The sequence below is a fragment of the Strigops habroptila genome, chromosome 8, assembly GCF_004027225.2.
Source record: "Strigops habroptila isolate Jane chromosome 8, bStrHab1.2.pri, whole genome shotgun sequence".
Taxonomy (NCBI): domain Eukaryota; kingdom Metazoa; phylum Chordata; class Aves; order Psittaciformes; family Psittacidae; genus Strigops; species Strigops habroptila.
Genome location: NC_044284.2, coordinates 13,648,547 through 13,660,780, shown reverse-complemented (window position 1 = coordinate 13,660,780; position 12,234 = coordinate 13,648,547).

Here is a 12,234-nt window from a genome sequence, read left to right as displayed (position 1 = left end):
AGATATGAGTCAGTAAATGGAATGCAGTGCAGTATAAAATGGTAAATTGCATATTTATATGCTTATTTAACATAATATACTGGGTCTGGGAAGAATTTTAGCTAGGAAAATAGCATCACAATATCTTACAATGGGGCATCATGCCTCTCTCCTCTGTTCACTGCAGGCTTCCAGGTTATTTTTCTGTGGAAAATAAACAAGCATAACATTCATTTCCTTTGTAGTCATACCTGCCACTCCTTATTCTTACAGTTTCTGATGATAACTAACATACAGCACAAACTGGTATCTTCCCAAAAGCACTTCCTTTATCTTCATCCATAGATTAATTTAAATAGCCTAAAATGCTCACAATGATAGAAAAAATAATTATATCCCCAAATTCAAACCAAGAACGTTTTATTCCTAACGTTTTGAGCACTCCTTTATCAAAAAAGCTGATTCTCTGCCAATGTGTGCTTTGTGTAGCTGTGTATGCTTCTGTGAGAGCTATGTACACCCGTTCTGCTTCAGCGGCCTGTGATGTGTCCAATGGTACCCAGAGGGATAAGCCTTTAGGGTCAGAAGGGGTAGGAATTAAATTATCTTGAGAATTTGTAGCTCTTGCTTTGAAACTTTAACTAGCTTTGGCAAATAAAAGTCGACAAAAGAAGCCCCACTTGTCTTTTTGAACAGCAATTTAAAACTGCATGGTCAACCCTGAGAAAGGGCAGCTTTCAGCTACAGTCTCATTGAGCATGCCCTAGCACTGTGGCTGAAAATTCCATGTGAAGTTTGTTCTTGTTGTTTGCAGCATTTGGTTGCAGGCTATTACCTGAGTTTGTTATTGTTGTTCCTACTGAATCGATGGGCTTTTAGAGCTGAAGATAGCACCAAGAAAAGGGAAAGTGATCTCTCTTTCATACCCAACATTATGCTTGTCAGGGTTGAACAATGCCAGGAAGGTACCTAATGCACATGAAGAGCAATGGTTGGAAATAGGTCATCACTCATGCTTTGGGTAGATCAAGCAGTCAGCTCGCGTGCTAAAGGACAAAAGGAGCATCCCTGGCTCCCCTGCAAATTCAGCTGAGGAAGGATGCTGTCATGCATTAGCAAAAATTGCCTGTGCCACAACAGATAATGGACAATCCTTTATCTCTGAGTTCATTGCCTGGACTTGCATTTAAAAATTTTGAATATTCATTATTTTACCTTTTGTTAGAATAATTATTTTAGTTTATGACTCTCCAAATGACATTTTACTTGAATGGAGTGCATTTGCATGGCACTTCAAATGCTTTATCCTCCACAGCCATTTCTGTCGGTTTCTGTACCTTCTGATTTTTGAGAAGTCCTGGGTTGGTCTTTGCTCTTTCATTTTTTAATAAGTACCTGATGGTTGTCATCCATTGTGTTTAGGACTCAGGGTCAACACCGCTGAAGTGAGATCATTTGTCACTGAACACTAAATGACTTCAAGACAGCACACACTTTACTAATCTGATTAGGTAACACCCCACACTAATAGCGTTCTTAAACATAAAATGTGATTACTGAAAGGATTCAAATAATCTTTCTCTATTTCCAACATGAACTTTTCTGAAAACTTTGTTTCATAAGCCAAATTCTTTCCTGTGACGATCCTGTAAAGCTGAAGAACCCTTGCTGCGAGCTCACATGATGAGAGCCAGGATTACTGCAGGCTCACGCCCAAAGTGCGGTACATAGGGACCAGGGTAGTTCCTGGTGTAATTTCTGCCTCTGCAGCTTGGTTCTGACCAAACCTTGTTTTCACCCCATAACAACCACATTGGGATGTAGGGCCTGGCTGGCCATGCCTATCCCAGCAATGGTGCTGGAGCCTTCAGGCAAGGTGAAGCAGACAAAATGACAAAAACCCCTTACACTTAGAAACACTGTCTTTAAATAATGTGTCTTACTTCTGTAAACTGCAGCAACATTACATGAGAGCCTTTTCCTTCTTAAAAAGTTGAAGTGAGTCAACCTGCAAGAAATACCCCAGAGTTTCCCTGAGACTGATACAGCTATGTGTTTTGTGCCGGCATTGGTCAAAGTTACGTGTCTTCTCTTCACCTGGCTGTGCCTTGCAAGGGAATGCAGATTGTCAGCTTCAGGATTTCTCTGGAAAGAATTTGCTGTGATTGTAGCGCATCAGGAAACCTCCTTTTTTTCTGTAAAAAGATGAGAGAATTTGGCAAACACTGAATAGCATGATCGCATCATTTACAAGTGTGACTTTGAGTTTGTTTCCTTTCCCTGAGCTATATATGCAGCACATGTTTGAAGGCAAGCTGTGAGAATTATGCAAAGAAAGCTGCTAGTATACTATCTCCCAGAGAAGATTTAAGATTTAATGTCCTGCAGGATCTGGCTCACAGCAGCTACTAGAAAGAACTCTTGCAGTACGCTGACAGCCATACTAAAAATTTAGTATGTTTAATGCTTATATTTCCATGTTACATTTCTGCCATGCTGAATGGAATTTGCATGTGTGGACTGAATAAAATGCCCACTGATGTGAAACCATTTTTTGTCATTAGTTTCAGAAGTTAAGGTGAATGTAAGAGGGAACATGGAAGCTTCATCCCACACACTAGTGTTTATTGCCATAAACCAGTGGTCTATGTGGTTCTGCTGGTGAGCTCCAGTGAAGTGGAGTGGTGACCCATGACTTCGGAGTCTCACCCCAGAGCTCAGACGTAGCAAAAAGGAGAGAGGTCTGGTGTTCATGTGCCCACCCTGCATGAACACAAGTGAATTTAACTTCTGTTTCTCTGGTACAAACCTTTAATGTAGCAAGAGCATACACTTAATGTAGTATCCTGAGCTACACTGCGAAGTTCATGTAGCCCAGCAAAGTCACAAGAAGTGAATCATAATGGCTGTTGCCTTCTGTTTTAGCATGGATCTGACACTGTAAATGGTGCATTCCCTCTGGCTACCACAGCCATCCCTCATTGGTAATGAAAAGCAGTAGCATCCTGTTTTAAAAGAAACAGTAACATCGAATTAGAAATCCCTTAGTTGTGACTTCCGCTGTAGTAAGAAATGAGAGCAGTCCTCACCACTCAGTCCTCACCCATCATCAATATTATCTTTTCGCAGAAAACAGCTACATTTACTGAGATTCTAAGGCCTGTAGCTGATGGGCATGCAAGCCCTGGCAGTGATGGAGACTGAGAGTCACAGACTAAAGGTATTAGAGAGGCTCTGTCTAGCTGGCAGCTCCCTGCTCTGTCTGCAGAGTGTGGCTCTGTGGGTTGGCCTTCCTTGCCTATGGAAACAAAGGCGACTTTTGGGTCTTAAATCTCTGAGTACATGGAGAATTTGACATCTGCTCTGAGTTTCTATTAGCACTGGGGTTGGACAAAACTCAATACTTTGTGACAAATAGCATAGCTAAATGAATTCACTAAAAGAGAGGATGAAGTAGCAGCTTTCCCCTCAGAGGTAATGCAGTGATCCTTTCTGCCCTCTGGTACTCTGCTCCCGCCCTGCTCGCACCTGCACTGCAGCTAGGCATTGAACCGCTTGTTTCAAATGTCCTTTTATGACCTGCCCCATCACTTTGTCTACATCACTGTGTTTCAGCTTTTGGTAAGTTAGGGCGTAATCTCTTGTGCCTATCTCTGACCACCTCCTTTTCCTTATCATTTTTTTGAAAGCCCTTTTTAATCTCATGTTCCCATTTTTTTTCTGGCTTCTGAGGCTCCCGGCTCCTTCTTCTGTTTTGAAATTCATGCAAGAACATAGCGGCAGTAGTTCATGGCCGTTGGTATGATAAGAAAATCTACATGCTAGAATAATATTCCTGAAGTTAGAGCTGGTTGCATGATTCATTTTTTTTTTTAGTTCAGGCATATTTGAACATTTCCAATTAATATATTGTAATACTCAAAGTAATTTTTTTTTTTTTTTCTGAGAAAACTCCCATTTGTCTTGGTGTAAACCAGCAGAAAGATATGATCCAATTAAACTGAGAATATGGCATGTCTGCATGGCTGAAGTCAATGTCAAGGCTCCAACTGACTTCAGTGGGGTCAGGATTTCTCTAATAAAGGCTGCGCTGCTAAATCAAACTGCTTTGATTGCTTTCACTGGAAGCTCTGCTTGATTAGGCACAACAGAATTTGTCCTGTGAGCAGAGGTCAGGAGAGGGAGAGAGCACAACAGAAATCAGCCCTGGAAAAAAATCTGATTGTAAGAGGTGACTTCAGCTCATATGCATGAGGCCTGATTAAATGGAGACTATTCAGTCACACAGTTACAGTGGCTATAATGGAGAAGGAATTTTTCATTAATTATTCAACAGCAGGGAGATCTATATTTTGCCTCAGACTGACACTTTTTACCAGCTGCTTAAACCCTTACTGTCTCTTAACAACTATTATCAACATGGGGTTTCTTTTGCCCGTTTAGAGTAATCATGATGCTGAGCTTCAAGATTGTTTAAGGTATCTGAGGTACAAGTATGAGCATGCTGTTACAAATAGCTAATACTTATAATTGCTATTAATTTTCATATGTTTGATTGGCATCTGTTTAGTGCGTTTTTTTTTCTCAGTTGTAATTGTGATCCAGCAGTGGCCTTGATACCTAACTGTTTAACTGCATTCCTGTAACTAATCCCAATAGGCTCATTTTGAAAGGACACAGTGACTCAAATTCATGCCTAGTATAACACTATTGAAATTAGCACTTTTCACCAGAGACGAATTTATCTCAGTATCTAGAAGTGCCCTTAGTGCATACAGAGGGATCGTTAGCAGTGGGCCCTGACCATAACACAATTACATAGCTGCCCAGCCAGCCTCCTGACTGCCTGGCTTTGAAGGTGTTGCTTACATAAGGGTTTTTTTGGAGTGTTCCCCTCCCTGGCTTCCACCTCCCTCCTAGGAAAAAAACCCCAAACAAACCCATACAAAACCTACATGTGCTGGGCGAGGTTGTTGAGGGGGAACTGAGACTTATGCTAAACTCCATGAGCAACTTATCCTGAAAATGGGGGAAAAAAGCCCAGATGCTTCTTGTAATGGGCACTGAAATTCCAACACAAATTTAAACAGACACCTCTTATATGCCAGGAAATATTTTAAAAGTCTAGTTAATTGTAAATTAAACAGAAACTTGGGCCTCTTATATGGTGACTGTTGCAGCAGAGGACTAGCAGCCTCTCCAGTCCTGCGTTTTCTGAGAGTTCACTGTTGAGAAACATGACATGCAAGAGGCCAACATGCAGTCAGCTAATCTTTCATCACTCTGAATACCATCCCAGTATGCAGCTAAAACAAGGACAAGACCATCTTCAGAATATAATCCTGCGCAACTAGAGGCTGACATCTGCTAAACTCTCTCCCAAAAGGCTTGTACAGTCTGGCTGTGCCCGGAGCAGGTAGAGAGCTGGTGACAAGGAGCCATGCTCCAGTGCAGCTGCAAATCCAGCCAGCTGCGGGCTGTGCTGTGGGGCTTTGACTCCGCGGTGGCAAAGGAGTTTTAAAGAAGGGGTGAAAATGCCAAACATTTCCAACACTGTTCCTATCCAGAAGGGGAGCTTGTTCACTTAGATCCATACAATTCAATGTTTCCCACATTAATTTTGGAGAAAAATTTAATTTCATTAGAATTATTTTATTAGTAAAATAAATTAAAAAATTTAATTCAAATGACACTGTAAGCAGATCACTGTGCATATCTGTTTATTTTGCATCCTCTGCTCTCAGATTAGTGAATTTTTAAGTTCTCTCTCTCACCCTTGCAGACCTGGCTGGGTTTCTGAGCTACAGGGTAGGATCTTTAGAAATTGTCATGCAAGGCAGGGTTTAGCCAGTTTAACAACAGCTGAATAGCACCTTATCAACTGTGCTAAAACACAGCACATTTCACCACCCCGGGGGCTGAAATATGCTTCTGTCTTTTCAGATTCATGACAGACTCTTTACATATGCACCACCTGCAAACAACATCTCCTGAGGAATTGCTGTCCCTCTTTCTGCTGTCTCCTGCTGCAGGGAATGTCACAGGTGGAAAAGTTAAAGGCATCGATTATCAATGTAGTACCCATGGTTCCGAATAATTCTGGATTAGTACAAATCCTTGTATCATTGTAATTATTATACAAAAAGTTTTTGAAGAAGAAAAAAAAGAACACCTTTATTTGCATATGAAGATGATGTTGACAAACTAGCAGGGCAGACAAATTTGTAGAAAACTTGCCAATCACCTCGGTTAGTGCAATTAATGTGTGAGATCAGTGAAGTCTCCCTTTATGTATATACACCTTGCTTTTGTTTATAGTATTTCCATGTTTTATGCAACCCAAACCACTCCAAAAGCAGCCTTCAGACAAGTTTAACCCAACTTGTATTCCCCCAGACACCCAACGGGGATCTCTGTGAGCCCACGTGAATTCTGTTTGAGTAGGTTTGGTTTAGCACAGCTGGCTGTGAGGGCTTCAAGAGCAGTTAAACTCTGGCTGAACCAACTCGCCACCATTAGTTTCCCAGGAGACTAAAGACTGGCTTTTGGGGCTGGCTGGTGGTTTGCTTTGCCTTAGGGGCTGCTTGGTGGTCAGCCTGGTGTTTGGTACTTCTGCCTACTCTGGTGTGGTTCCTGCTTCGGGACCAGGATCACAGCACTGCTCTTCTGCTGCCAGACTTTTGCCTGGCCCCTGCCCATGCTTCATCTGGCCTTCAGTACCTCCTTGGGAGAAAGGGAAGTAAAAGTCAACAAATCAAACCTTGTAATTAATTCCTGGTTCATTCGTACATCCTACTTGTAAATCCAATGAAGGAGCTAATATAACTGCAGCTGTTTGAGAAAGCAATTGGTAAGAACAACTTTCCCTCGGAGGAAGGGAAAATATCTTGTTTATGATTGCAGTGTCAGATTCTGCTGCAGTTCATGCTGACACACTGGTTCTGCTGGGCATGAATTTGTGCCAGTCATACTTGTGTCTTTCTATTACTTACTGGCATATTTTTACTCCTTTAAAGAATACTTTGCGTCTATTTATCTAGTTTGGATCTGAAACCTTCTGATATCATATAAGCACTTGTTGCCATTAAAATTATGTCTATGGTATTTGCATTTTCAGGCTCTTTTGTAAGATCATCTACACAGGATAAGGGAAGTGCTGTAGCATGGTACACAGGTGTTTCAAATTCAGGTTTTCTTTGGTTGAATCTTGAGTACATGTTGCAATGATATAAGCAGGTTTGATTGCAAGAAACATGGAAGAAGAAAAATGAGAGGAAGGATAAGTGACCCCTGGGCAGTACATTCATTCTGTTTTGTCTACTAAATCAGCTCTTTAGCAGACAGATCTGTTATGCTTTTGTCTTTGAGTGGTCATAACTTTGGCCTACAATAATATTACTAGGCTGAAGTTAGTATTATCTCAGCAAGCTCCTTGAGGCAAGTCGTGTTTGTGTTTTCCCTGTGCTTTCAACATAACTGTGTCTGATTAGAGAGTATTGCTTCTTTACTGTTGTATGCCAGTAGCCAGTTTCCTGTAGGTGACATGATGTCCCACAAAGCACAATACAAGCGTGTAGATAAGTTAGAGGTAGCTGTTGGACTTTATGCAGACAGTAATGGAGCTTTACTCCTATTTTAGTCCTAGTATAGTGTTGAAAGACAAAAGGTGGGAGTGTGAAATAGTTCTACAATGTGGGTTTGCCACATGGATCACTCTGACCTCAGCTGAATGTATATCTGAACTGTAAATGCACCTTGCTAGTGAAGCAACTCCTGTGTTCTCCAGAAATGTTGCATTAGCAGTTTTGTTTTCTTTTAAGGTGTAGCATGCCTTTAAATGAACGACTAAGAAGCTTATTTGTGTGGTTCTTTGTCTTTATTCAGATATTACTAAGTCAGCTTTCCACTGCTACATGTGGAGAGAGAGCTAAGGAAGGTCATACTGCTTGTGTGTGGCACCCTACTTTCACCAGAGAGGTAAATCTCTAATGCCTTAAACTGGCAGATGCGTACCACAGTTTCTAATATAGTAAAAGCAGCATATTTTGTTTCTGACATTAATCTACATGGTAGATATGAATCTAAATCTTTTCATTTCTAAGTCATCATTTCACTCTGATAATTTTACTTTGAGAGTAACATTTCTCAACTAGTATTGGGGAAGTTTTGATATCAGCATAGTGGATGTGACTTGATGTCTTGAGATAGAGCATAATTTGTCTGTCATTGTCTTGCTTGTCGATGATCTCTGGTATGACTTAAGACACTATTAGGCATTATTTTAACAGGGTCTCTAATACACTTTATAATCCAGGTTACTGCTTGGTAGCCACAGATACCACTGACTTCAACTGAAGTGCGGATCCTAGGCTTTAAAAATAAAGATTAGGAGTGAGATTTGTGTGGGGGTTTTTTTGTTGTGTCCCCCCCCCTTTACCCTCCCAGAATAGGAGAAATATTCTTGTCACTCAAGGGAATGGGATCTTGTGCCATGTCTAAAACAGCCTGGAGAAATAGAAGTACACAGTTCAGAGCACAATTCTGAAAATTGGTGTCCTGAGCTTGTGATGGCTTATTTTTCTGAACTGAAGACAGGGTTCATGGTCCCTACTGCTTTCAGGCCCTAATCTAGCATTGTTGTCCCTATTGCTGCAAATTCAATCCCAATAGACTGAATAATGGGCCCCATAACTTCAGCCTTTGCTGATCTGCAGTCTAGCATTTGCACAGCCTCATTAGACAAGCAATACCCAAGTATGCTCACTTACGAAAGGTGAGGAAAAAAAAGATGCAGGCAGCAGCATGTTCTAAAATATTTATGATCTTTATTCTTGAGGTGTGACAAGTATGGGTAGCATTAGAGAGGAAGCTGCACTGGCTGCTGAAGTGTTTAGAGATATTTTGACTGCTGAGTTCTCTAAAAATAAATCTGAATGTTTTGCTATTAAAAATTATTAATATTTTCCCTTTTATGCTTACAAGTAAAACTTTTATTTACCAAACTTAGATTAGCGTGTAAATACAGATCTAACATTATGAGTGAAAAACTGGAAATTGTCTCATAGGTTGTGTGTGACTGCCCTATTTATTATAACAGTTAACACAGCATAAGACTACAGACTGATAGCAAAATTTGCCTTTAGGATATGTAAAATTCAATTCCCTACAGAATTAATACTACTATTAATTTTGAAATAAATATTCTGTTAGTAATAGAGTTATAAATGTTACTCCAGATATTCTTTTAATCTTCGCATAGATATTTCATGCATGACACTTAACCGTTTTCCCAAACTTTAGGTAGAGTTTTTTTTTATTTCAACGTGGGGTTTTTTCCCATGGATTTCTGTATATTCAGATGTCATCCACTGCACAGTGTTTCCTGCAAGTGTCACACATTCAGCAATTGATATCTTCTTCCAACGATACAGGAAAATCTTTCTAGATTTTCTGTTCAGGGTCCTGAATGGACTATGAAAACATAAACCCAGCTGACTTGTGCCAATTTCTAGCTTTTCATCTCTCTGTCATATGCACCTGAACACCTTGATTTTTCAAAAAAATATTGCTTTCTTGTCAGCTGGGACCATAAAAAGGGTTTGGTTTTGTTTTTTTTTGTCAGCACCTCCCTTTACTTCTGTTTTGAGTGAAGTGGGGAGCTTTTGCTATATTGTTAACTCATCATCTGATCTGGTTTTGCATTAAAAGTCATCATCAAACTGTTGAGAACAACCTATGGAACATAATAAATGGAGATGAGCTGGGAGAAAGGGGTAAGAAACAGGTATATTGCTTAGAGGTGTCAAGAAAAATTGAATGGGACCTGCTAAGGCATGAGGAAGGCTATGTTTTTATTTACTGTTTCAAGTTGCTTGAATTCCTAAGAAACCATCCTTTTTGATATTTTTATTAAAATATATAAAGTAATGCATAACTATTTCCTTTATTTTTTCTGACCTTAAACATATGTTTATATTCAAAAAGTCTATCTGATTTGTAGTATAAGAGTTTTCATGATAACACTAATAAGTAATTGATAATCAATTGATCAAAAGTAGCACTGCTTTTCACTTTCTGCCACAAAGTTCCCAAAGTAAGTCTGAAACTAGAGCTTATACCTATAGGGTACATCCAGATGCTTCTGGAAGATCTTGATCTGTGTTAATATTAATTTTCAGCAGCAGACAGAAATTACTGAAGAATTCTGGTCAGCTATCTTAGCCCCATTTACTTTTACTGCAAGATAAAAAGGTTACATAAGAAATGCTGGATTCTGGCCACCTCCCTATTATTCCCATCCAGCTGAAAAGAGAGCGGCTCAAGGAAGGCTTCTGGCCAGGAGCCATGGTAGCCCAATGCTTCTCCAAAAGGGAAGAAGATATAAATGGCTGACACACAAGACTGCATGTTCCCACTTACTTGCAGACCTTGTGCAAGTGAATTTTCTTACTGGTATAATTAAGTAGGTCTAATTGAGACACACTGAGCACGAGCTCAGGGCTGACTTCGCCAAGGCATGGGCCTTTAGTCCCTGCAAATGAGGGCAGTCCTTCACTTGGGCTTGTGCTGCTTTCTTCCTGTTGCATCCAAAAATGCACACACGTGCAATTGTCAGAAGGCAGGAAAACTTTAAGCACCACTTAAGAACTGATGAGCACACTGGTGATTAAGTGAAAAAGTAGGAAAAGGAAGTGAGGTGCGATGCTCTTTGAGAAGAGATCTGCCATTTCTTTATCCTTGTTTGGCACCTCTCACAAAGGGGGTCTGTGCCTAGGTTACATGGGCAAGTGTTGCGAAAGAGTAATTGAAAAAGAGGAAATGTGTGCACATTAATAGTTTTATTAATTTTAAAGATCTATTTACTTATTTTTCCCCAAGCTGAGTAATGTAAGTAATTTAAACACAGCAAGTGTGGTGACAGTGGGGAAATAATTGTTTTGGGAAGCTTGAAATTGTGTCCTTATAAAACTAATCTGGTTTCTTTTTTGAAATAAAGCAACAAGAATATAATTGGAAAGTTGCCACCTTCATAGATGCAGCACAGAGTAGAAGTAAAAAAAATAAATTTATGATGATGTCTCCAGTAAGGAGACAGTTGTCTCCTGGAAGGAGAGAAAAACCATGCAAAAGCTATTTTTGGGTGCCTTTTGGTGAACAGTTCCTCTTCAGGCTTGCTGTTCTTTTAATAGAGAGTTCTTTTTTTGTATTTATGTTGCTGCTTTGCAGTATTTTGAAAGTGGGAAGGTATTTCTGAAATGTTACCAGTTTATTAAAAACTCTGAAGATAAAACTGTTTCAATGAATGGCTCAATTATGCATTAAAAAAAAGGAGTATGTGACATAATTTGAACCTTTTGAGCAATTTAAACTGAGATCTGTCTGCCAGGTTCATGAATGTTAGTCTGTGCTATTGAAACTGGGGAAGACAGACTGAACTGACTTTTAATCCAGCCCCCCTTTGAGTCCAGAGGATCCTCCAACCAGAAAGATCTGTAAGTAATTTTTGGAGTATGAGGAGAATGGAAATAGGTCAAACTTCCAGTGTGTCCTCAGCAGCTGTTTCACTTCAGGTACTTGATATTTGAGCTATAGGGTTTTCTGCGTTTTGTGTTTATTAACAGCAAAATGAAGACCCTATAAAAGTAGCTCAAACAAAATTAGAATTAAGGGAAATGTTCCCTTAATAATTCCCTTCCAATAAATGACTGTGGACAAGGTAGGAAGCTGAAGGTTGTGAAGAGTACTGCAAGAGAGGAGGAAAGGGGGTGTGCAGATATTCTTGAACCACAGCAGTAGTCAGCCTTCTGCTCTATCAAGGTTGTCCTGACCATGAATTTCAGCTATGAATCCATTTGCCTCTTCTCTCAACCATGTAACTCTTTGTAGAGAGCTAATTTTCTGGAATTTGTATGGATTCTCTTCCTTTTGGAGGAATGTCACTTAGTTGATTACATGAGATACAGCAGAGGAACAAACCTATGTATTTTAAAGGAAATTTACTTCTTATGTTGCAGTATAACAGCCTATAAGTTTTATAAAAAATTTAAAACTGCAGTGTAGGTGTTCCAGATACTTAGAATTCTAACCACCACCATAAAGCATACACGTTCTTTGGATGTAAAGTTTGGGTTAAGGAGTGTTGGATTGCTCCTATTAAACCATGAAAAAAGATTAGATCCATTTGAGCACCTAGCCCGAAGTTCTTTTGTATTGTTATTTATGAATTGGAACAGTGCTTGTTTTTCTGTATCTCCG